Genomic DNA, 26,550 nt, shown 5'->3' on the forward strand with positions numbered 1-26,550 from the left:
TTTGAAGACGTCCCGGGTGGCTTACTGGATGCTGCAGGCTCTCTGCGAAGCTTAAGTGGTGTTAGATTACTTCGAAGAAGTGTCGCGCACCATTTACCTCAATGCAATTCTGGTGGCTTCTCACCTGAGCTACCCAACACAGTTTTCATTAGTATTAGTCTCAACTCAGTTCACACTCCTTCAGTGAGTCCTGGACAACCAACTTCCATCGTAATGTTCTTGAGTCACCTCCAACATTTGTTACGTACTTGAGGGAGCGTTGTTCTCTTCCGCGCTGTGGTCCAAGTCTTAGTGGAGACTGCAGCCAGTTCAGGGGTTTTGTTTCTTGCACAGTATGCAATTTCTCTTTGATCCCTTCATAAGTAGTGCACATCGGTGACTAAGAAACTGGATGGGACAGTTGACTCCTAAACCTGGGCAACATCAAGTTGGATCCAGGTGGTCAGTTGCGTCTCAGCCTAGATGTAATGGCTCATTCTCCCGATTCGCAGATGCCTGCATCTCTTGCTCGCAGCATCGGTGAGGGAACAGCCCAGACTCCCCATTGCCAGCATTTCTGGATCTGTGCATGTGTGAAGGAGCGTGTGGGCGTACCTTCCGCAGTTCCGTGGGCCAGTGGGAGCACCGGCACACTCCATGCGACCCTTCTGATTGAGTTTTCGGATTTTTACACCCACCCTGGAAGATACCGGGCGAAATTCTCCCATCGGGAGACTAAGTGCCGACGCCGGAGTGAAAACCGGAGTGTTTCACTCCGGCGTCGGAGGCCGCTCCCCGCCCCCTATTCTCCCACCCCCAGGGGGCTAGGAGCGGCGCCGCGTCAATTACGCGCGCCGTGTAAATTACGCGCGCCGTGTAAATTACGCGGCCGGCGGCACTTACATGACGTCAGCCATGCATGCGTGGGGCGGGGCGGCGGAGGAAAAGAGTGCGTCCTTTAGAGACGCCGGCCCGCCGATCGGTGGGCACAAATCGCGGGCCAGACCCATACTGAGCGCCCCCCCGGTACTTGATCCTCCCTCCCCCTCCCCCCCCACAGGCCACACACACAGCGTTCGCGCGCTGTTCACGCCGGCAGCGACCAGATGTGGTTGGCGCCGGCGTGAACTCGTCGGATTGGGCAGGCCGCTCGGCCCATCCAGGCCGGAGAATCGCCGCTCGACCATTAGAAACGGCAAGTGGCGATTCTCCGAGCGGCCTGTCGTGAAACGTGGCACGCGTTTTGGAGAGGGGGGGTGGGAGAATTGCGCCCACTGACTCAGAGGAATACAAATATACAGTGCAGAAGGAGGCCATTCAGCCCATCGAGTCTGCACCAGCTCTTGGAAAGCGCACCCTACCCAAGGTCCACACCTCCACCTTATCCCCATAACCCAGTAACCCCACCCTACACCAAGGGCAATTTTGGACACTAAGGGCAATTTATCATGGCGAATCCACCTAACCTGCACATCTTTGGACTGTGGGAGGAAACCGGAGCACCCGGAGGAAACCCACACACACACGGGGAGAATGTGCAGACGCACAGACAGTGACCCAAGCCGGGAATCGAACCTGGGACCCCGGAGCTGTGAAGCGATTGTGCTAACCACTACGCTACCGCGCTGCCCAAAGGAACAGGTGAACAAGGAATTAGCCATTCAACGTTTTGAGGCTGCTCCACCATTCAATGAGATCAAGGCTAATGTTGTATGGTTCCATCAGCACTGGTTGTTCACTCACAGCTTGCCGCATGGGACGGAATTTTAAGCTGGCAGGATTTTGTGGTCCCACCAAAGTCGATGGACTTTTGAATAGCATTTTAAGGCCTCACTCCTGCTATGATGGGACCTATAATTCTATCAAGGCCTCTCTTCTTCTATCCCTAGATCACAGGGCAGCACGGTAGCACAAGTGATTAGCACTGTGGCTTCACAGCGCCAGGGTCCCAGGTTCGATTCCCGGCTTGGGTCACTGTCGGTGCGGAGTCTGCACGTTCTCCCCTTGTCTGCGTGGGTTTCCTCCGGGTGCTCCGGTTTCCTCCCACAGTCCAAAGACGTGCGGGTTAGGTGGATTGCCCTCAGTGACTAAAAAAGGTGAGAAGGGGTTACTGGGTTACGGGGACAGGGTGGAAGTGAGGGCTTAAGTGGGTCGGTGCAGACGCGATGGGCCGAATGGACTCCTTCTGCACTGTATGTTCTATGTAAACATACGTTGGCAGGGGAAGCATCACAATTAAGCATGACCCTTTTCCCAACCAATTTCCATGTATATGTACCTTCCGGTGGAAGTCACAAGAGGACTATCTGTCTTAGCTATGTAATCCAAAAAGACCCCACTTTTCCCCTCAATGCCACGTCCAAGTGCATCTTCATTGATTCCAGACTTTTCGCCCCTTATTTGTTTCTGGGAAGAGGGTGGCACGGTGGTTAGCACTACTGCCTCACGGCGCCAGGGACCCGGGTTCGATTCCGACCTTGAGTGACTGTGTGGCGTTAGCACGTTCTCCCTGTGTCTGCATGGATTTCCTCTGGCTGCTCTGGTTTCCTCCCACAGCCCAAAGATGGACAGGCTTGGTGGATTGGCCGTGCTAAATTGGGTTTGGGTTTATTGTCACCTGTACCGAGGTACGGTGAAAAGTATTGTTCTGCGTACAGTCCAGACAGATCGTTCCATACATGAAAACAACATAGGACACACAATAAGTGCACAATGTCAATACATAAACATTGGGTAAAGCATAAGGAGTGCAGTGGTACAACTGTAGAGAAGATGTGTGGAGAGATCAGTTCAGGCCATAGGAGGGTCATTCAGGAGCCTGGTAACAGCGGAGAAGAAGTTGTTTTTGAATCTGTTGGTGTTCTCAGAATTTTGGATCTCCTGTTCCGGTGGAAGAGATTGGAAGACAGAGGGCGAAATTCTCCGCAAGGCCCGACGCCGTTGTGAAACCTGGAGAGGTTCACGACGGCGTCGGAAGCCTCTCCCGGCCCCCTGTTCTCCCCTACCCGGGGGGGATAGGCGGGCCGTACCGGGAAACTCGGCGGCCGGGCCTTGTCCCTGGCTCCAAGGCCCGCGCGCCAAGAATGACGCCGCGGTGGAGCCTAATGACGTCAGCCGCGAATGCGCGGGTTGGACAGCTCAAACCCGCGCATGCGCGGTTGCCGTCTTCCCCCTCAGCCGCTCCGCAAGACGTGGCGGCTTGATCTTGCGGGGCGGCGGAGGGGAAAGAGTGCGTCCCCTTGAGAAGCCGGCCCGACGATCGGTGGGCACTGATCGCGGGCCAGTCCCCTCCTGAGCACGGTCGTGGTACTCGATCCCCGATCCACCCTCCCCCTAGGCCCCACACTTACCTGGCACGCCATGTTCACGCCGGCAGCGACCAGGTGTGGTTGCCGCCATCGTGAACAGGTCGGGAACGGCAGGCCGCTCGGCCCATCCGGGTCGGAGAATCGCGGGCCACCGTGAAAAACGGCGGCCCGCGTTTCTCCAAGCGGCGTGCCGGAAAACCGGACACACCATTTTGGGGGGGGGTGGGAGAATAGCGAGAGGTGCGGGAGCGGACCTCCCTCTATTCTCCCACCCATCGTGGTTGTGGCGATTCACGGCCAGAATATCCCAGTTGGGAGGGGTCTTTGATTATGCTGCCCGCTTTCCCAAGGCAGCGGGAGGTGTAGACAGAGTCAGTGGATAGGAGGCAGGTTCACGTGATGGACTGGGCTGTGTTCATGACTCTCTGTAGTTTCTTACCCATTAGCGTCCCTTCGTGTCTCAAGTTGTTCAGGTTAGGTAGGGTTGCGTGAATGGGGCAGGGGAGTGAGCCTAGTTAGGGTGCAGTTTCGGAGGGTCGGTGCAGAATTGATGGGCCGAATGGCTTCCTTCTGCCCTTTAGGGATTCTATAAATATATGTTCATCACCCTGTGTGTGAAAAACCTCCTGCTTCAATGCGGAATTTGCCCCGAAGTAGTTTGACCCCGCCCCAATCGCAGGGTGTTTCCCGGCGACAGAGGAGGCACACCATTGGCCGTCGGCAGGTTCTTCCTGTTGGCTACGATGTTTTGCCTGGTTCGCCCACGCCACTGTCGGGGGGTGGGGGGGGGGGGGGGGGGGGGGGGGGGTGGTCGCTGTGAAGGGTCGCAACCCTTGGCGAAAATCTTTCCCCAAGTCTTCCAGCCTTTCTCCAGAGCTGAGCGCTCTAATGTTGAGAGGCAGCCTCGCGGCTCACCTTTCCGATCACCTCGGAGGCCTGCGTCTGGTGCGGATAGAGCACTGCGTGGTTCTCTCGTTCAGGGGGACGCAACCCTGGCTGCCTTCCAACTAGTTGCGGAGCCCCGAGCCAGATTACGGTGGCCTTTCTGAGCGCAGATCGGGGGATTAAACCTGGGATTGTAAGGCTCAGTACTACAACTGGAAGAGTAATTACCAGCGAGCCCCAGTCCGAGGAGGGAGATTTATAATGAGCTCTGAGGTTTAGAGAAGAGAAGAAAAAAAAATAACCCACTCTCGGCCAGCCGTGGAGATTATTCTCTTCCTAACCCAATCCTGCTTCGCAGAGCCCTGAGCCGTGCGCTGAACATCACCGGAGGCTTCCCAACTCTGCCTGCTGCCCTTGAGAGCAATGTGGGATTCGCTTAAAAGCACAATGGGGGGAGGGCGGGAGGGGGGGGGGGGGGGGCAGTTAGAAAAAGGAAATTTTAAAAAACCTTGGAGAACATATGCTGAATGCTTTTTTACCCCCCACATTTTTTCAATTGGCATTTTTTCAATGCCAATTAACTGAGGTATATTTTGGGGCAGCACGGTGGCCTAGTGGTTAGCACAACCGCCTCACGGCGCTGAGGTCCCAGGTTCGATCCCGGCTCTGGGTCACTGTCCGTGTGGAGTTTGCACATTCTCCCCGTGTCTGCGTGGGTTTCGCCCCCACAACCCAAAGATGTGCACATTAGGTGGATTGGCCACGCTAAATTGCCCCTTAATTGGAAAAAAATAATTGGGTAATCTAAATTTTAGAAAAAAAACAAAAAACTGAGGTATATTTTTACTTGGGCATTTAGCAAAGAGTGGGGCGAGCAACAGTAAAAAGGGTCACTTTTAAATTTTTTTTACAGTACTCAAATATCGTTTTCACATTAATAATCGCTTATTGTCACAAGTAGGCTTCGATGAAGTTACTGTGAAAAGCCCCTCGTCGGCACATTCCGGCGCCTGTTCGGGGAGGCCGGTACGGGAATCGAACCCGTGCTGCTGGCATTTTCATTTAATTTCATTCATTGTTACTGCATGCCAGCTGTTTAGCCCACTGTGCTAAACCAGCCCCTCGTTAAGGGGCACTTTAGCGTGGCCAGTCTACCTAACCTTCACATCTTTGGGTTGTGGGGTGGGGGGGGAGGTGGTGAGACCCACGCAGACACGGGGAGAATGTGCAAACTCCACACGGGCAGTGACCCCTGGGGCTGGGATCAAACCCGGGTCCTCGGCGTCGTGAGGCAGCAGTGCTAACCACTGTGCCACCGTGCTGCCCAGCCAGTCACTGAAGAACAGACTGCAGTCCTGTTTTAACAGTGGAAACGCTGAACTGGATGTGAATCGAGACCAGAAACAATTGAAGCTCGCTTCGCTTTGGCGACAGAGCCCAGGGGGAAAGAGACGTGAGGGGGTGGGGGAGGGGTGGGGGGAGACGCACTAATGAGAATTATTCTTCAAATGTCAGGTGTAAATTCAGAACTGCCTGCTGATATGGAGCTGAGCGAAGTTGCTAAAGCTTTTAGGGCAGCTGATGTGCTGGGAGGGGGAAAAGAAAATGTTTCTATTACTTTGGAATAGGTTAGAGGAGTAATTCCGATTGAGGTCACTGCAGTTCACGAGCAGATGTCTGCAATAACTCCATTGAATCAATTCTCCCCCATTATTGTTATTAAAATGCAAAGGTTTATGAAGCCGCGTAAAATGCAGGAGAGGTAAAGTAATGAGTATTTATTACTCCGGGAGGAACAATTTGCGGATATTTTTCACGTCCTGGAAGCAACGAAGGAAAGCCGAGACATTTAACATCTTACCATCTCTGAGCGTTATGGGTGCGCGCGCGCGACATTGATTGATGGCGGGCTGGTGTAAACGGTGCTTCTGCAGGCTGCGTCTTCTCTGAAAGCGGGATGATCGTCACTCCAGGCAGAAGCAGCGCGGGCTGCCCACTGCTCATGTTCCTCGGTGGCCACTTATCCTCTGAAATGAGCGACCCGCGTGTTGGACGCGCGGGCGGCTTTATTTGAGCGGGTCGCCTCGCTGGGCGAAGGGGTCTGAAACTGAATGTCAAAGTCTGTTCGTAATAACCCGAGGAGTGAGTAGGTTGAAATGGTCTGCCCAGCTTTGATATTCCGCTCATGCCTTTAGAAAGGTTCGGTTTTATGACTTTTAGAAAAAAATCTTGGCCGGAATTCGCCGGCCGTTGGGATTCTCTTTTCTTGCCAGTGGGCACAGATGGGAGACCGCAGAATCCAGCCCGTCCATTCATAAGCCTGGAATTCCCTCGGTGCACCCAATGCAAAAGTTTTAACAATGTACATGACCTTTAATAAGGCCTTAAGGGGTTGGGGCAGAAGTAGTCCATTCGGCCCATTGGGTGTAAACCGCCTTCCCGAGACACCTCACAGCAATGCAATCAAATCTGTCACTGAGCCACATGAGGAGATGTAACAACCGCATGGTTAGAGAGGGAGATTTCAGGAAGCAAAGGATGAGTTAAGGAGGTTTGGGGAGAGGGAACCCCAGTGCCCAAAGCTCTGACGGGGGAAGAGCTGAAAATTGGTGATACCCGATTGGCCAGTGTTGGAGGAGCGCTGGCACCACGGCGGGCCGCAGGACTCTGACGAGGGAGGTGACAGAGGTCGGGATTTGAAACCACGGGTTTATCCAAAAGGTCGACCCACAAACGCACTCGTACCTGTAACAGTTCCCGCTGCTGTCAAGAGATACTCGTATTTTCTGCCAATGACAGATCAGTGTAAATGGTCCATCGCGCACCATGGGCAGGATTTCCCTCCATCCGTCTGGCAGTGGAGACGGCTCGCCATTGGCTGGTGCTGGGACCATCGGTCGCGGCAAAGTCTACGCCATTTTGCGTTGTTTGCCAGCCGCGCCGCCAGGGGAGCCCGCCATGGTGAGAGGAGGGGTCACCATTGGTGGGACCGGAAAATCCTACTGGTGGGAACGGCCGAAAAACTACGCCCTGTACCTTCCTTCTTCAAAATTGAAAGCTGATGGTGAAAGTTAAACATTGAGCCATTCTTCATTTACATCAAGCATCTCTTTAGATTTAGATTTAGATTTATTATCACGTGTACCGAGGTGTAGTGAAAAGTATTGTTCTGCGTACAGTCTAGACCAATCATTCCATACATGAAAAACACAGGACATACATAAAGACACAATGTGAATAATACATAGATATTGTGTAAAGCACAAGGAGTGTAGTGCTACTCAGTAGAGAAGATGCGCGGAGAGATCAGTTCAATCCATAAGAGGGTCATTCAGGAGTCTGTTAACAGTGGGGAAGAAGCTGTTTTTGAGTCTGTTAAGTGAGACTTTTGGATCTCCTGCCGATGGAAAAAATTGAAATGAAATGAAAATCGCTTATTGTCACGAGTAGGCTTCAATGACGTTACTGTGAAAAGTCGCCACATTCCGGCGCCTGTCCGGGGAGGCTGGTACGGGAATCGAACCGTGGTGCTGGCCTGCTTTAAAAGCCAGCGATTTAGCCCAGTGAGCTAAACCAGTCCCTGAAGAGGTTGGAAGAGAGAATGACCCGAGCGGGAAGGGTCTTTGATTATGCTGCCCGCTTTCCCAAGGCAGCGGGAGGTGTAGACAGAGTCAATAGATGGGAGGAGGGTTCACATGATGGACTGGGCGGTGTTCACGACTCTCTGAAGTTTCTTACGGTCTTGGGCCGAGCAGTTGCCAAACCAGGCTGTGATGCAGCCCGATGGGATGCTTTCTATGGTGCATCTGTAAAAATTTGTAAGAGTCAATGTGGACATGCCGAATTTCCTTAGTTTTCTGAGGAAGTATAGGCGCTGTTGTGCTTTCTTGATCGCAGCGTTGACGGGAGTGGACTAGGACAGATTGCTGGTGATATGCACACCTCGGAATTTCAAGCTGTCAACCATCTCCACCTCGGCACCATTGACGCAGACAGGAGCGTGGGCAACATTTCGCTTCCTGACGTCGATGACCAGCCCTGCAGTTTTTCTGATATTGAGGGAGAGATTGAATCTGCTTTCAGGAAAGCTCCCAACGTTTAATGTGATTCACATAACAAGGATGCAGGACAACACTGTGGGACAAGTTTCTATAAAATGTCCAAATTGTCCAGTTTGGGCTCCGGATGGCAAAGCATGAGAAGAGTTGGTTGTTAACGTTTAAGGTGCAGAGACTGTCAGCCTTATTCCAATGGCAGAATGACAGAAACACAAGATGAAAGGTCTGGTTATATGATTTTCGAATATAACCAAACAATAATTTGAGAATTGGGTTTTGCCGTGGAAATGGAGGGAACCAGTGCACTTGAAGTAAACAGGGACCGGTGAGGATTAACGTTTTACAGTCCAAATTTAAGCAAGGTTTTTGAATTCGTACAGGGAAACCATGGAATAGATTTTACATGGGGTGGTGGGGTGCCTGTCTATTGCTTGCCACCCCCCCACCCAGTAGAAAAGTTGGTTGTTTCTTTAAGAATGGCCTGCCGTGCAACAATGATGCACCGCAGACGACCTTGACAAGTTCAGCGAAGGACGTCTGCCCATTAGTGGAAGGATGTCCTGTTCCCGAGACCTGCCGATCAATCTGATTGGCCTCTAAAGTCCCCACAGTGCCTAAACTCAAGGGTGGGAAAGTTGGCATCAATACCAGGCACAGGATGTTTCAGAGGGGAAGGACTGGAATGAACGGAGGGGGCTGTGAGGGGTGGTCGGGTTTTTAAGGTCAAAGGGGAGACACAAAGGCGGGGGGGGGGGGTGGGGGGAGGTCATCTTGGGGGAGGTGCAGGGGTTGTTCCCCCAGTGCACACAGGACGCCCCTCAAAGAAAGCTTTCCCCTTGCTATATCATAGATTTGAAAAGAAAACAGCCCAGACACTCTTCTGCCTTCCATTTTATAATGGGGGTGGGGTGCAGAGGTGGAACTAGGCTCTATTACTCCTTTAATGGACAGTTAAGGGCTTTAACATACTTGAGGACGGGCAGGAAACGTATCCACCCATTGTATAATGGGGAATGGGTCAGTGGTGAGCTCATTGTCCGTCATATTTTACCTGCCCCCCATACCACTAAAAACGTGCCTGACTGGGGATCTGGAAAATCCAACCCATTGTAGCGTGTAAGGGTACTGCGTATGCCCTCAGTCACCAAGAGCATCTTCCCCCATTTCTGTTCCATCACCCACATGAGTTCCTGCCTCGGGCCATCTGCTAGCTAGAGCCCTCATCTGTCCCTTCCCAACTTGGACATTCTCTTTTTAAAAATGTTTCCAATTAAGGGGCCATTTAGCGTGGCCAATCCACCTATAGAACATAGAACAGTACAGCACAGAACAGACCCTTCGGCCCTCAATGTTGTGCCGAGCCATGATCACCCTACTCAAACCCACATATCCACCCTACACCCGTAACCCAACAACCCCCCCCCCCTTAACCTTACATTTATTAGGACACTACGGGCAATTTAGCATGGCCAATCCACCTAACCCGCACATCTTTGGACTGTGGGAGGAAACCGGAGCACCCGGAGGAAACCCATGCACACAGGGGGAGGACGTGCAGACTCCACACAGACAGTGACCCAGCCGGGAATCGAACCTGGGACCCTGGAGCTGTGAAGCATTGATGCTAACCACCATGCTACCCTGCTGCCCCTATGCTGCACATGTTTGGGTTGTGGGGGTGAGACCCACGCAGACACGGGGAGAATGTGCAAACTCCACACTGACAGTGAGCCGGGGCTGGGATTCGAACCCGGGGCGTTATCACCGTGAGGAAACAGCGCCACCGTGCCGCCCGAGACTTGGACAGTCTAATCCCCTCCTAGTCGGCCACCCATCTGGCAGAAACCGAAGTTAATCCCCAACTCAGCTGACCAGTCATTGGCTGTTTGTCCAGCTGAAAGATGCCCCCCGGATGCAAGCACGCTGTTGCCACTCAGAAAAGTTTCAAAAATAAGTCAGCATTTTAAGACTGCGCAATTCCGACTGCAGTAAGTCCTAAATAAATTGAAAGGCAAAGGTTCTCAAAATGGCTGCGGGTGAAGCCGAATGTAGCCGTTTTCTGCAAGCTTCGAGTATCTCCATTAACCTCTGGAGATGAGCACGGGTAAGTGTTAATGGACCGGTTACCATAGGCGATGGCCCAAAACCTGCCATTGTTAATGGGGCCAGGCACTAATTCAGGCACCAAAAGTCTGCTGCCCTGAGGGAAAGTGACTACATCAAGGAGTTAACCTTCAGGCTGCCTGGTCCATCCCAGATGACAGCCCGCAGATTGGGCTGAGATTTGATGAGGTGCAACTCGGCAGTTTCTCTGCTGCCTGAGTCCCACTTCTCCCCATCAGTATTAGAATGGTGCATGAACGTTCGAATTGAGACATCATGGACTGGATTCTCCGGTAGCCAACGGCGCAATTGTGTTCGGCGAACGGCTGGAGAGTTACATTTCCCGACCGAATCGGGGGGGGGGCGGCGCCGCTTTCGCAATGCTCTGCCCCCTCCAACGCACGCTGCGTCACGTATCGACGGCCTCAGGCCGTTGCGCGGGACACGGGTGGTCTCAGCGTGGTGGTTGCGGACCGATCCACGGGCAGGGGGGTACATTATTCGGGGCTGGGGGGAACTGTGGTGGGGCAGTCCGGGGCGCGCGAGCCGGCCGAAGGGGGGGGGGGGGGACTATTTCACGGGCCAGGTCCACGAGCGGCCTCCGCCATGAAGCAAGGCACGGTCGCTGCAGTCCGCCGCCGTGCGCATGCGCATCCACGGACCCGGCAGTTCTCCGGGGCGTATCGGCAGCTAGAGCCGGGTGCTCTACACTGCCGTCCTGCTAACCCCCAGCAAAACGGGGAATCAGTGGCCGTTTTGCCCCAGTTTTTCTGGCGTAAAAGGCCACCGTTCCCATGCCGGCGTGGGGACATAGCCCCAGAATCAGAGAATCCAGCCCCATACTTTTGGAATTCGCCACACTTGCTGCTTTCCTAATTCCTCATGATGTGCCAGCCTCTGAGGTTCTGAACTTCCTGCTCCCTCCATGTGTGCACAGTGACGTTGAGTTTACAGCCCAGGAAAAAGACCATTTGGTCCTACTGGTCCATGCTGTTATTCATGGTCCACATGTCTTCTCCTAAGCCTTGCATGACCCCCATCTCCAAATCCTTCCGTTCCTTTATTACTCATGACTTTATCCAGGTTTTCCGTAAATTCATCGAGGCTACGTGCCGCAACTAGGCTCTGTGGCGGCAATTCCATATTAGCATCACTCTCTGGGTTAAAGAAGTTGAGGACGTTACCCAAGGAAGCCATTTTGGATGGAGAATGAGCTGAAAAAAACAGCGCTGAGGTGATATAGGCTGAGGTGGGGAGATGGCTGGTGGGTGGGGGGGGGGGGGGGGGGGGGTGGGGGGGGGGGGGTGGAAGATTGGTCACCTGGAAATTAGAGTCAATTGGGTGCAAGCAGGAGTTGAGGAAATGTTGAGCAGGTTCGGCCTGTACCCATCGCAGGTTAGAAGAATCAGAGATGATCTTCTTGAAACATATAAGACCCTGAGGAGATTTGAGAGAGTGGATACCATGGGGGTGGGGTTCCCACTTATAGGGGAGACTGGATTGTATAGGGCGCGGTTCAAAAATACGATGTCTCCCTTTTAAGGTGGAGACGAGGCCGGAATTCTACGACCGGTGCGATGCACTCTTCCCGCCTGCAGCGCTGCACCGCCCGTGGGGTGCGATTCTCCGCACTCACGACGGGGCGGAGAATAGCGGGCGGCATACATTTTTACGGACACGCTGGTCCGACGCCCTCCCGCTATTCTCCCCCCCCACGCCCGCCTCCCGACACGAATCGCTGGCCGCCATTTTTTTACGGCGAGCAGCAATTCTCCCCTGGCCGATGGGCCGATTTCCAAGGCCTTTACGGCCGTTTTTATGAACGTAAAACACACCTGGTCTGACCGTTCGTAAAAACGGCCGTAAAGTCCCGATCTGGGGAACCATGGCACCGATTGGCACGGCAGTACCACGGCCGTGCCAAGGGTGCCATGGGCCCGCGATCGGTGGGCACCGATTGCGGGCAGCGGGTACTTACCCCGCGCACTCTTTCTTCCTCCGCCGCCCCGCTGTATCCATTCGCGGGGCGGCTGAGGGGCATACCGGCCCTCGCATGCGCGGGTTTCACGCATATGCGTGATGACGTCATCTGCGCATACGCGGGTTGGAGTCGTCCAATCCGCGCATGCGCGGCTGACGTCATCTGACGCGTCAGCCGTCTCTAACTCTGGCTAAATTAACGAAATACGTTAAGCCCGCGATGCCGGAGTTCACGGCCGCGCGATGCTAGCCCTGACCGGGGAGCTGAATCGGTTCCCGGTCGGGGGGGCGGAGGCTGGCGTCAAACGCGCCCGTGGTTTTTCAGGCGGCTTCGGTATCAAGATTGACAAGTGGCGGGAGTAGACCATCCCGTCACCGGCGAACAGTGCGCCGCCGAGAAACACGCGGCTGGGGGGGGAGGGGGGAGAATCCAGCCCAAGATGGGTCCGTCCTCCCCCCCCCCCCCCCTGTCAGAGGGTCATCGGTCTGTGGGATTCCCTTCCCCAGAATGGATTGGAGGCTGGGTCATTGAATTATTCAATGCTGGGTGTGGCAGATGTTTGCTCGACTAGTGAGTCAAGGGTCACGCGGGGGGTGGGTGGGGGAGGAGGGGCAAGGAGGAAAGTGGGGTTTGGACCACAAGCCAGATCAGGCAGGATCTTGTTGAGTGGCAGGGTGATCTCAAAGGGGCCGAATGGCCTATTCCTGCTCCAGTGTCCTACGTTCTGGCAGGTCACAGAACCAATACAAAGAGCAGACTATGACGGCCGATAATGTATCTCTCATCCGGTCGCTACCATAAAACAGTTACCGGTCAGCCCTTCCGTCCTGACTTCACATCCGCCAGGGCATAATAACATCTGTCGCTGCCCGCTGCAACCTCTTCAGGGCAAAAAAATATCCTTCCTGCGCCTGACTTGAGTGCTACAGCCACAGCTCTTTCTATTTTCCTGAACTTTAACCCCTGCCTCTTGCCAACTGATCTATTTGAATTCTCCTTTGGAGTCGTTAATCTTTGACTGTTCTAATGCGTATTAATAGGTGCCTTGTGATCGAGTGTGGAGTGCCCCGATTTATCGTCGCTTTTGAATATGTTATGAATGCCTCTCGTGAATTGGACCATTAAGTGATTATTCACTGCGGTGAATTATCATTTTAAAATATCTACTGGCTACAGACTCTCCTGGTAATCAACAGAAAATGATTTCGCGATAAACCCTGCTGGGGCGATCGTTAATCCCTGTGAGAGGCCTTCAAAGCGTAAACGGCGCAGGATTCAAAAGTGGACTTGACGCTTTAATGTGCCTTGTTTCGCCGGCAAAGAAAAATAAAATGTGCTCAGCATAGGAGCAGCGCTGAAATTTGTCGTCATGTAGTGTTCCCTCTTCCCCCCACCCCCACCTCTTTGATATTTTCATTGCCTGTTTGTTCAGCCCAGTTCTTGAATTGTCACGATTATGTTGCGGCCACTGACCGAGGCTGTTCTGGCAGAAGGAGGGAACAGGGAACGGACAGGTGTTCCTGTAAGACATCAATTCCGTTTCTTTTCTGGTTTGAGTTCATGGGACCTTCCGTTTCCAGACTAGCTGATCCCCCTGTGGCATTGCACGGGTGGCATGGTAGCACAGTGGTTAACACTGTTTGCTTCACATCTCCAAGGCCCCAGGTTCGATTCCCGACTTGGGTCACCGTGGGCGTGGGTTTCCTCCGGGCGCTCCGGTTTCCTCCCACGGTCCAAAGATGTGCAGGTGAGGTGGATTGGGTTAGGGTTAGGGCTAAATTGCCCCTTCATGTCCAAAAAGGTTAGGTGGGGTTACTGGGTTAAGGGGATAGGGTGCTCATTTCCAAGGGCCGATGCAGACTCGATGGGCCGAGTGGCCGCCTCTATGCTGTAAGTTCTATGATTGCCCCTGGACAGTTGTCAGGCACGTTCTTTTTTTATTCGTTCTTGGGATGTGGGCGTTGCTGGCTAGGCCAGCATTTGTTGCCCATCCCTAATTGCCCTGGAACTGAGAGGCTCGCTCGGCCATTTCAGTGGTGTGAGGGGGGTGGGGGGGGGGGGGGGGTAGTCAACCGCTCGCTGTCTGGGTCTGCTGTCCCCAGATCTGGCCGGATGGCCCATAAAAGTCCGGCCACCGGCTTCCGGATCAGATGTAAAACCTGCCATCTGTCTGCCGTTTCAGGTGGATTTGTTCTTTTTTATAAATTTAGAGTACCCAATTATTTTTTTCTTCAATTAACGTGGTCAATCCACCTGTTCTGCACATCTTTGGGTTGTGGGGGTGAAACCCACGCAGAAGTGGGGAGAATGGTCAAACTCCACACGGACAGTGACCCGGGGCCGGGATTCGAACCCGGGTCCTCAGCGCCGCAGTCCCAGTGCTAACCACTACGATGCTTGCCACCCCTCAGGTGGATATAGAACATAGAACAGTACAGCACAGAACAGGCCCTTCGGCCCTCGATGTTGTGCCGAACAATGATCACCCTACTTAAACCCACGTAACCCGTATACCCATAACCCAACAATCCCCCCATTAACCTTACACTACAGGCAATTTAGCATGGCCAATCCACCTAACCCGCACATCTTTGGACTGTGGGAGAAAACCGGAGCACCCGGAGGAAACCCACGCACACACGGGGAGGACGTGCAGACTCCACACAGACAGTGACCCAGCCGGGAATCGAACCTGGGGCCCTGGAGCTGTGAAGCATTGATGCTAACCACCATGCTACCGTGAAGATCCGGTAACCCAACCACTCTGACAGATCAACCACATCCCAGTCACCACTGCTACACAAATAGAATTTGTGATATGATTAAAGCAATTAGATGTAACAAAAAAAATCTCAAAATAAAAAGATCTTCGCTTATCTGTATTTTAATTCGCAGGACATGGAATTCAGTCAATTTGGAGGCAGTGGGGTAGAAATTTAAGGAACCGTTTTTTTGTAAAATCCTTGAGTGTTTTTCAGTTATGGTTGAGATTGAATTACAGAGTGAGTGATTCAATAGTCCATGGTACAAAGGTTTTCAAATTACCTTATTTTTATCTGTAGTTTATAGAACTCCTGATTCAAATATGCTTTCTCTTGCAAATTAGTTAGGCATTTATCAAAGTTCCGGGTGGATTTGTGTCCACTGAGCTGACACATCTCAAGATCATTTCATTTAGTAACCTGGTTTAGCTTTTTGTCTGGTGCAGCACGGCACTGGAGGACAGGGCGGTTTATTAAATGGACACCATGGTTAGAATGTTAAGGGTGGCGCGCATTCGGCGCTCACCGTCCTGAGAGTTGGTTCACCATGAGCCACCCGCGACACTCTGAAGCCAACTGCCATTTAACTGCTCCCTTGTGTGCTGATTGGCAGTGGGTGAGACTCCCATCTACCCCTGGAGGGAAGCCCCGCCCATGAGAGTTACCGCTGTCCAACCTTTCCAGCAACAGCGCTCCAGTGGCTCGAAAAGGTACTGCAGGGCTGTGTCCAGAACTACGTCCTGGGACCTCTCTCACGGTAAGTCCTGGGGTCCCAGGGCCGGGAGGGTAGGGGATACCCCAACGGGTCTGGAGCGGTGCGTTTGCAGAGTCGGGGGGAGGATTGGTGGGGGACGGATGGAGTGGGGCGGGGTCAGAGCTGCAAGGCCCTGGAGGAGAAGGAATTCCCGGGAATTTGTTGAGTGGACAATGGAGCCCACAAAATATCAATCTTGTCACTGAAAGGTGGGAGAAATGATTTGGGTGTTTTATTACTGTAGGCTACAGTGGAATAGTGGATAAATGGTTGTTGCATTACTATATTAAATGTACTTGACATAAAGCATTAATAATTAGCAATGTCTGCACAGGGCATTTATAACATTTGAATTTGAATATTTAATAATTGTAGAAACATAATCTTTCCTTTTTTGTCCCTCCTCTGACTCCATCAATATTACAACACGTAGGGAGACCATTTGAACCAATGTTGTTGCTGGCATTTCTCTTGGAGTTACCGACTCCAGTCCTATTTTCCTATCTGTTCCCTGTAGCTTCCTGTATTCCTTTTGAATATTCATCCGATTCACTTCTTAAAAATGACATTGGGCTGGATTTTCCGATCGCCGACACCGAAATCGCGTTCCGCGACCAGCTGGAGAATTCCCGTTCCCGCCAGAATTGAGTTCGGCACCGTTTTTGCGATGTTCCGCCCCCTTGAAAACGGCGTACGCGGGGAGTACGCCGCACGCCGTCTGGACAGCCGCAGGATGTCACCTGAGGCTCTCCCCTGATGCTCCGCCCCTGATGGGGTGTGGTCGTGTAGAGGTCATGTGACTAAGTCAGCCAACCTGAGGACATAAATTCGAATCCCAAGGGCAGCGTGGTGGCCTAGTGGTTAGCACAACCGCCTCACGGCACTGAGGTCCCAGGTTCGATCCCGGCTCTGGGTCACTGTCCGTGTGGAGTTTGCACATTCTCCCCGTGTCTGCGTGGGTTTCGCCCCCACAACCCAAAAATGTGCAGAGTAGGTGGATTGGCCACACTAAATTGCCCCTTAATTGGAAAACATAATTGGGTAATCTAAATTTTAAAAAAAAAATTCGAATCCCACAATGGCCAATCAGGAAACTTAATTCAGTAAATCCAGCCATAATAGGCAGGTACAATAATGGGCTGGTCCAATAATAGGCTGGTACAGGAAAATGGCCATTAAAGTTGTCAAATTCTTGTGAAAACACTTAAGATGTCCTTAAGAGAAGGGGACCTCCCACCCTGATCTTGTCTGGCCTCCTGCATGACCCCAGCCCTATGCAATGTTGTTGGCTGCTGATGTTTTCAGGAACAATTTGAAAAAAAAGACTTCAATGAGACTTTCAATTGCAGTGTAATTCTTGCCAACAGCCTCAATTTGCTTTGATACTCAAGGCCCCCGAACAGACGGTGAAGTCCAGAATCCCATCTTGTCTTTTCATCATCTTTTCCGCCTGCCCTCCAACCATCACTCCTGCATGCATCGTGAGATGCCTCTCTCCTTTCACTCTTGGTGACCATTTAACGCATTCATCCTCTCCCTGTGCTACAATCCAAAGCCCAGTGTCTGTTTTGACAGGAAGTCTATTGCTGAACAGAAATGTTGCTGGCTCACGGGGAATTTACCCCCTCCCTGCCCAATCCTTTTGGGAACTGTCGTAACCGCACGAAAAAAATTGAGTTCTGATTTTTGTTTTCAATATCTCAAATGTAAAACATTTTCAGTCCTCCGTGCAAAAGCCTTGAGGGATTCTGCCAGATGATAAAGATTGACTTGCGTATTATATCCATTTTTCATTGAATTAACTGTCTCCTCTTTAGGCAATAACCATTTTCCCTTCGATGGGATGGTTAAGGACAGTGAAACCTACTAACATCCTGCTGATGCAGTGCATTGCTCCAGGCTTTGAAAGTCATGGTGACAGTACGTTGATATGATTTTCATTAGTCAATGTTGCTTTGCAATTATGGGAGCCGTGCAGAATTATTTACAAGCTTACCTGTTGACTTTTGAGTTGGTGGATCATTTAGGCTTCTGAAGTCAACACTTCAAAACAAATCCCAATATCCAGATGATCAATAGTCTCTGAATCAGTGTGGACCATTAAACAATGGCAAGCATGCACATTGTTCCCATTTTCCCTTCTTCCTCTTGATTATTCCCTCGCTCTTATTCTGGTTTTTTTTTGTTCTCTTTCTGTCTTTCCTCTTCCCTCTGCCTTTTTTCTCCTGCTCCTTTCCTTTTCCAACTTCTCTGACTTGTACTGTCTACTTCCTTGTGCCTCTTCCTCCTCTCTGTCCGTCCTCTACTTGTTTCCTTAAGCTCTCCTTTCTATCTCCTCTTTTCCATTCTGTCCTCCACCTTTCCCCACTCCCTTCCTATTTCCATCTCTTTCTGTCCTCATCTGTCTGCCTTCTCTCCCACTGCCCACCTTTCTCTCCCTTTCTCCTCTCCTATTTTCTGGCTCTCACCTCCCCTCTCCTTTCTGACTCTTCTTTCATTTGCACTTCATAATAATAACAACCTTTATTGTCACAAGTAGGCCTGCATTAACAATGCAATGAAGTTACTGTGAAAATGCCCTAGTCGCCACATTCCGGCGTCTGTTCGGGTGCACTGAGGGAGAATTCAGAATGTCCAATTGACCAAACAAGCACGTCTTTCGGGACTTGTGGGAAGAAACCGGAGCACCCAGAGGAAACCCACGCAAACACTGGGAGAACGTGCAGACTCCGCACAGACATTGACCCAAGCCAGGATTTGAATCTGGGACCCTGGCGCTGTGAAGCAACAGTGCTAACCACTGTGCTAGCGTGCCGCCCCTAAACTGTTGCTCGGGATTTTAGAAAACTTTTCTCCTTACGTGCACTGTGCCACGGAGCCGCTCCTGAAATTTAATTATATTTTTTCTAAATCTTGAGTACCCAATAATCTTTTTTTCCAATTAAGGGGCAATTTAGCGTGGCCAATCCACCTAACCTGCATATCTTTGGGTTGTGGGAGCAAAACCCACGCAAACACGGGGAGAATGTGGAAACTCCACATGGACAGTGACCCAGGGCCAGGATTTGAACCCGGGTCCTCAGCGCCGTAGGCTGCAGTGCTAACCACTGTGCCAAGGAACACCAAATTAAAGACTGAATGTCAGCATTTATTAAAAAAAAAGGATTTAGAGCGAATTTTATACAGGGATAATGTACTTTATCTGTGGGCAGTAGTGGCAATTTATTCTGTTAGGGTCGGCAACTGTGATCAAATGTATTCCTGGAGGTTTTGTCACATGACCTGCCCCCGCGCTCTGGCCATTATTTAACCAAGATACCCACCCTGTGATGTTCTGCCACCCTAATTGGAAAGTAGAAAGACTCGTTGCCCTATTCGATTATGCTTAGATGACTGTCAGCCAAACACCCCTCTCCCCACCCCCACCCCCGTCTCAATTTAGGCCTCCACAAGCAGTGCCCTGGGGTTGACGTTTAATTACTGGAGACTCCAGGACAACCCTGGAGGGTTGGCAACCCTGTGTGCTGTGCACGTCATGTGACGCAGGCCATGTTTATTAGACACGGTTGCCGTGGCAACGGAGGGCCGGAAGCTCAGTTGTGCGATAGAATTGATGAGGCATGATTGCTTCGTGCGGTTTGATCGTGTTTCTGGCCTTTCATGTTAATCGCTGTACCCCTGCAGTGCGACTCCGAACGTCCAGGCAAAGCAATTTGCACAACTCTCGAAACAAATCTTTCATTACGGTCCACACCGCGCGCTCTTCCACTCTGCAGTTCAAAGTGAGGATATATTACTGGAGCTGCACAGTATATTGGTGAGACCTCATATCTAGGATACCGTGTCCAGTTCTTGATTTGAGAAACAAATACAATTTCATCAGAAGCATTTCAAAGAAGATTCACTTGACTCATTCCAGGGCTTAACTGATGAAGAAAGGTTGAACAGACTGGGCCTATAAAGTCGCCACAGTCCCAAACGACCATCGGCTGCTTTCTCCTTTGAACAGAGAGAGCTGACTGGCAGTGGTTCAACCTGAGGGTCGCCACACCTCAGACGAGGGGGATGGTTGAGAAGGCGGGGCCTTCATGAATGACCTCAGCCGGTGCGGGAATCAAACCCACTCTTTTGGCCTTGCTCTGCATCACAAACCAGCTGTCCAGCCAACTGAGCTAAACAGGCCTACGTCAGGCCTGTACACAATGGAGTTTAGAAGAATGAGAGGTGATCCGATTGAAACATGTAACATCCTGAGATACTGGGAGGATGTTACTTTCCTGGGGAACACTGCAGAATCGTGGTTTAAGTATAAGAGGTCTCTCTTAAGACTGAGATGAGGAGAAATGTTTTCTCTCAGAGGGTCGTTAGTCTGTGGAATTCACTTCCCAAAGGCTGAGCCACGGAATTTTTTCAAGGCAAAGTTGGACAGATTTTTGATTGACAAGTGTTATGGGGCGGAGGGGGCGGGGGGGGGGGGGGGGGGGGGGGAGCGCGGCGGCTCTGAAACAGCATTAGAACTCGTACTTTTTAAAAAAAAATTGTTCTTGGGGTGTGGTCATCGCTGGCTGGGCAAGCATTTGTTGCCCATCCCTAATTGCCCTTGAACAGAGCAGCTCGCTCGACCATTTCAGAGTGGGGCAGTTAAGCGTACCGCATCGCAGTTGTGGGTCAGGAGTCACATGCATGAAATGAAAATGAAAATCGCTTATTGTCCCGAGTAGGCTTCAATGAAGTTACTGTGAAAAGCCCCTAGTCGCCGCATTCCGGTGCCTGTTCGGGGAGGCCGGTACGGGAATCGAACCGTGCTGCTGGCCTGCCTTGGTCTGCTTTAACAGCCAGCGATTTAGCCCAGTGTGCTAAACCAGCCCCTCTAGGCCAGGCCGCGTAAGGACTGGCAGATCACCTTCCCTCAGTGAACCAGGTGGATTTCTGCGACAATCGACAATGGTTTCACGGTCATCGTTAAGACTTCAAAATCCACATTTTTACCAAATTCAGATAGGATTCATGGTAGGATTTGAACCCGGGACCCTAGAGTATTACCCTGAGCCTCTGGATTACTAGTCCAGTGACAATACCGACGATGATATTTATTTTGCCAGCTGTAAAGTTGGAATAACTGAAGGTATTGATAATGCAACAAAGCTGGCTAGTAAACCTCAAACATTCCATCATAAATAGGCATGTCCTCTAGATTGGATTTCTTGATAATCGGCAGACAGAAATGAGGTAGGCTGTCACAGTGTGATACTGCCTCTTTAAAGGAAAGCCCTATGAAGAGAAGTTAAATCTAATCTATTCAAAACAAAATTGAAATAATGCTGTCATATTAAAGCCATCAACAAAGGACTAATAGGATTACTGTGTGCCTTGCTGTCTGTGCATGGCCGTCCCAGAAACTACTAACTGGATTCATACTATTATCAGTCTTTGAAATACCTTCAGGCAAAATTGCTCTTTGTAGAGTCGAGGAACACCCATAAGTTAACCCTTTGTAGTCTTCCAGCATTTAGTTCAATTTTTTTTTTACATATGGACCAATGTTGCAAAGAATCACAGTGTAAGGTTCACATAGAACAGGTGAGCTAAATAGACGCGAGTGTAGACGGTTGAGTGTATTGGCCAATCCAGTTCGATTTGGATTTTGTTTATTGTCATCATAGAATTTACAGTGCAGAAGGAGGCCATTCGGCACATCGAGTCTGCACCGGCTCTTGGAAAGAGCACCCTACCCAAGGTCAACACCTCCACCCTATCCCCAGAACCCAGTAACCCCGCCCAACACTAAGGGCAATTTTGGACACTCAGGGCAATTTATCATGGCCAATCCACCTAACCCGCACATCTTTGGACTGTGGGAGGAAACCGGAGCACCCGGAGGAAACCCACGCACACACGGGGAGGATGTGCAGACTCCGCACAGACAGTGACCCAAGCCGGAATCGAACCTGGGACCCTAGAGCTGTGAAGCAGTTGCGCTAACCACTATGCTACCGTGCAGCCCTTCATGTGTACCGAGGTACAGTGAAAAGTATTTTTTCTGCGAGCAGCTCAACAGATCATTAAGTACATGAAAAGAAAAGAAAATACATAATTGGGGAACACAAGGTACACAATGTAACTACATAAACACCTGCATCGGGTGATGCATACAGGGTGTACTGTTAATGAGGTCAGTCCATAAGAGGGTCGTTTCAGAGTCTGGTAACAGCGGGGAAGAGGCTGTTTTTGAGTCTGTTTGTGCGTGTTATCAGACTTCTGTATCTCCTGCCTGATGGAAGAAGCTGGAAGAGTGAGTAAGCCGGGTGTGAGGGGTCTTTGATTATGCTGCCCGCTTTCCCCAGGCAGCGGGAAATGTAGATGGAGTCAATGGATGGGAGGCAGGTTCGTGCGATGGACTGGGCTGTGTACACGACTCTCTGAAGTTGCATTGTTATTCATTAGTCGTGGACAGAAACTCATTGAAATCTCCAAAGTGGAACATTGAGAAATGTACCTAGAGCAGGAACTGCATAAACAATCCACTTATCTAAACCCAGAGAGCTTAGATGCAGCTGCGAATTAGCTGTATTAAATTTATTAAATTATTAAATTGAAGGAGGAGCCAGACAGATTTTTAATTGGTAATGTGTTGGAGGGTGACAGAGAACGGGCAGGACAGGGGAGTTGAGGCCATGTTGAGATTAGCCATTATCGTATTGAACGGTGGATCAGGCTCGAGAGGCGGAATTGCCTACTCCTGCTCCTAGTTCTGATGGTCTAAGAAAGAACTATTCTGTCTAATTCCACCTTCCAGCTCTTGGTCTGTAGCCCCATAGGTAACATCACCTCACGCATGAATCCGTCATTCGTACAACAATCTTTATTGTCACAAGTAGGAAAACATTAACGCTGCAATGAAGTTACTGTGAAAAGCGCCTCATCTCCACATTCCGGCGCCTGTACGGGTACACAGAGGGAGAATTCGGAATGTCCAAATAACCTAACAGCACGTCTTTCCTGTGGGAGGAAACCGGAGCGCCCGGAGGAAACCCACGTAGACACGGGGAGAACGTGCTGACTCCGCTCAGACAGAGGCCCAGGCCGGGGATCGAACCTGGGACCCTGGCGCTGTGAACCATCAGTGCTCACCACTGGTTATAAGGGGATTTCTTGATTAATAAGGGGTTACAGGGAGAAGGCAGGAGAATGGGGATGAGGAACGTATCAGCCATGGTCGAATGGTGGAGCAGACCCGATGGGCCGAATGGCCTATTCCTGCTCCTGTATCTCATGGTTTCATGGTCGAAGCCACAAAGTGGGGTTCCCATAGAATTTACAGTGCAGAAGGAGGCCATTCGGCCCATCACGTCTGCACCGGCTCTTGGAAAGAGCACCCTACACAAGGTCAACACCTCCACCCCAACCCATAACCCCGTAACCCCACCCAACACTAAGGGCAATTTTGGACACTAAGGGCAATTTATCATGGCCAATCCACCTAACCTGCCCATCTTATGGACTGTGGGAAGAAACCGGAGCACCCGGAGGAAACCCACGCACACACGGGGAGGATGTGCAGACTCCGCACAGACAGTGACCCAAGCCGGAATCGAACCTGGGACCCTGGAGCTGTGAAGCGATTGTGCTATCCACAATGCTACCGTGCTGCCCTCAAGGGTACTGTGGGGTTTTAACAAATATGCAGCTTACCATCCTAAGACTCTTACAAGTTTTCTTGGATGTTAGTCATGGTTCAGTGCTAACTCTGTCAACTCCCAGTTACAAGGTTATGGGCTCAAATCCCACTTGAGAACGCAGTTCAAGGGTGACACTCCAGTGCAGTGTGGGGGGGGGGGGGGGGGGGGGGGGGAACGTTGAATTGTTTCGACCTCTTTCACGCAGGATGTTGCCCCATCTCAGATACAAATATATAGAGTCAGCCCCTTGAGTCTTTTCCACAAATTTTGCAGTCGAGCATCCTCACGTTCGGGGTCAACACAGGGATCAGCACACCTGCAGTGCAATGGGCTAACCTCACTCTGGATGAACCATCTTCATGATCACGGTTTCACTTCTACCTGCTCCACCATTCAATTAGATCATGGCTGATCTGATTGCAAACTCAATTACGCATTACTGCCTACCTACTCTGACCTTTCACCCCCTTGTCAATCAAGAATCTTATCTGGCTTGGACTTAAGAGTATTCAAAGACTCTGCTTCCACTGCCTTTTACGGAAGAGTGATTGATATAAAAATCTCACACCATTTGAAGACGAGCAGTGATTTGAATTTAGCTGAGAAGAGAGACATGTTACGGACGTGCTTTGAAATTTGCCATTTTTGTGTTTGTCCTGATGAGTGCAAGACAAAAAACTTCGGTAGCATGTCTCTTCTCAGCAATATTCAAGATCTGTATTACCAGGAGCGGGGGTGTTTGTCGAGTGTTCTGGCAATTTCCATCTCTTAATCAATATAATTAAAACAGACCTCTATCTAAAATAGAGCTCTGTAGAAGAGGCGAGCACTCGCAATGTTAACTCTGTTTCTCTCTTCACAGATGCGGCCGGATCTGCTGATTTTATTCAGCATTTTCTGTTTTTATTTAATTAAAATGGACTGTCTGGTCATTATTTCATCACTTTTTTAAAATATAAATTTATGGTACCAAATTAATTTATCTAATTAAGGGGCAATTTAGTGTGGCCAATCCACCTACCCTGCACATCTTTGTGTTATGGGGGTGAAACCCACGCAAACACGGGGAGAATGTGCAAACTCCACACGGACAGTGACCCAGAGCCGGGATCGAATCTGGGACCTCGGTGCCGTGAGGCAGCAATGCTAACCACTGCGCCACCGTGCTGCCCTTATTTCATTGCTGTTTGTAGGTCCCTGCTCTGCACAAATTGGCTGCTGTGTTTCTGGGATTTCAACACTGATTACATTTGAAAAATACCTCTGCAGAACATGGGGATGTGCTGAGGTTATGAAAGACATTGCGTCCTCGTGCCTGCGTGGGTTTCACCCCCCACAACCCAAAAGATGTGCAGGGTAGGTGCATCGGCCAAGCGGAATTGCCCCTTAATTGGGAAAAAGATAATTGGGCACTCTAAATTGAAAAAAATATGAAAGGTGTTGCGTAATTTCAAGTCTTTCTTTTGCCCAGCCAGGACTTACGTTGTTCATGAGCAGAAGGTTTTGGAGCCAAGTGGGAGTGCTCCGGTTTCCCAACGGATATCCTTCAGGACTTGGGGAGAGGGAGACATGCCTTTCCTTGGCTCAAAGTGGCAGCATGGCATGTATTTTGCACCAATGGGTTTGCAAAGAAAGATTCATGCATGAGCGAGCAGGAAAAGTGGGATGCAGTTCTATTTTGAAAAGAGGCATTGCTTTCTCTTCAAATGTCTCAAAATGTTTTCCAAGCTCTTGCTAGTCGCTCGTCTCGAGGGCATTATTGGCAGAAAACTATTATCTTGCGAATGGCACCAGTTAACTAATTTGGGACTGAAATGGGAAACGTTTACATGTCCAGGAGCAATGATAACTCTTGATCTTACAAAATGGTGGGGGGGGGGGGCTTGAGCCTATGGCCTCCTTTTTTTTTTTGCACAGGACAGAGGCAGTTTTTTAGGACGTTGCGTCATGTGTTTGAAGGGCCCGTCGATACTGGGGCATGAAGAACGAATGAGTCGGGTGATGTTGGTGTGTTGTGGCTCAATGAGGGAGTCCGGGTTGCTGTGGCTAACCGCGTTTTACGGGCAGTATTCTCCCCCCCACCCCACCCCACGCTGGTTGGGAGAATCGCTGGGGCACGCCCAAATCGTGCCACGCCGCCCCAACCCCCGCACGCGATTCTCCCACACCCCCCCCCCCGAAACCAACACCGCATGAATCGCGCCGGGTTGCTCGGAGAATCGCCGCAAACAGAGAGCGGCGATTCTCCGGCTCGGATGGGCCGAGCAGCCGCTCCGACACGACAGGGTCCCGCCGGCGCCATCCACCCCTGGTCGCTGACGGCGGGAACTCTGCGGGAATGCTGGGCTGGGGGGCAGGCCTGTGGGGGGAGGGGGGCTCCTTCACCGGGGAAGGGGGGGCCTCCGAAAGGGTCTGGTCCGTGATCGGGGCCCACCGATCGGCGGGCCGGCTTCTCCCCCCCTCCCGGGCCTACATTCTGCCGCGGCCGGCCCTGAACACCCATGCCATATTGCGTTGGGGCCGGCGAGCGTAAGAAGTTCCCCGCGCGTGCACAGGATGGTCGCGTCCCAACTGCGCATGCGCAGGATTGAGCTGCCCCAACTGCGCATGCGTGGGTTGGCGTGGCGCCCATTTGGCGCCGTGTGAGGAGGCTGGGGTGGCATGAACCACTCCAGCGCCATGCTGGCCCCCTGTGGGGTCCAGAATAGGTCATGACTGGGCCCAGTTCCCGCCGTCGCGTTTCACGACGGCGTTCGCGACGGCGCAGGCACTTGGCCCGCGGAGCGGAGAATCGCCCCCTACACATGTGTTGCAGTCCAGGGCTATGGACAATGATGGCCGAAGCTCCAATTTTCATTCTGTCGCATGTCTGACCAGGGATTTCTCCCACTCGTACTCCCTGCCATTGGCGGGTATTTGAAGGGTTCGCGGGGTGTGGTGGCAGTGCGATCACCCCTCCCTTGACCATCAAATCATTGGGTGGAGGTCGAACCCAGTGTTTCGGGTTCAGAGGCAGGGATGCTGTCCATGTGCCACTAACC

At 51.4% G+C, this 26,550-nt stretch overlaps 1 protein-coding gene and 1 pseudogene across 9 annotated transcripts in view; one reads left to right on the forward strand and one right to left on the reverse strand.

Annotated features, from left to right (window-relative positions):
- Window positions 1-26,550, forward strand: part of celf6 (CUGBP Elav-like family member 6) — a 781,535-nt gene that overhangs the window by 179,546 nt on the left and 575,439 nt on the right. The gene's annotated exons all lie outside the window — the stretch shown is intronic.
- LOC119956968 lies at window positions 23,742-23,895 on the reverse strand (annotated as a pseudogene).

This window comes from Scyliorhinus canicula, chromosome 24 (genome assembly GCF_902713615.1).
Source record: "Scyliorhinus canicula chromosome 24, sScyCan1.1, whole genome shotgun sequence".
Lineage (NCBI taxonomy): Eukaryota > Metazoa > Chordata > Chondrichthyes > Carcharhiniformes > Scyliorhinidae > Scyliorhinus > Scyliorhinus canicula.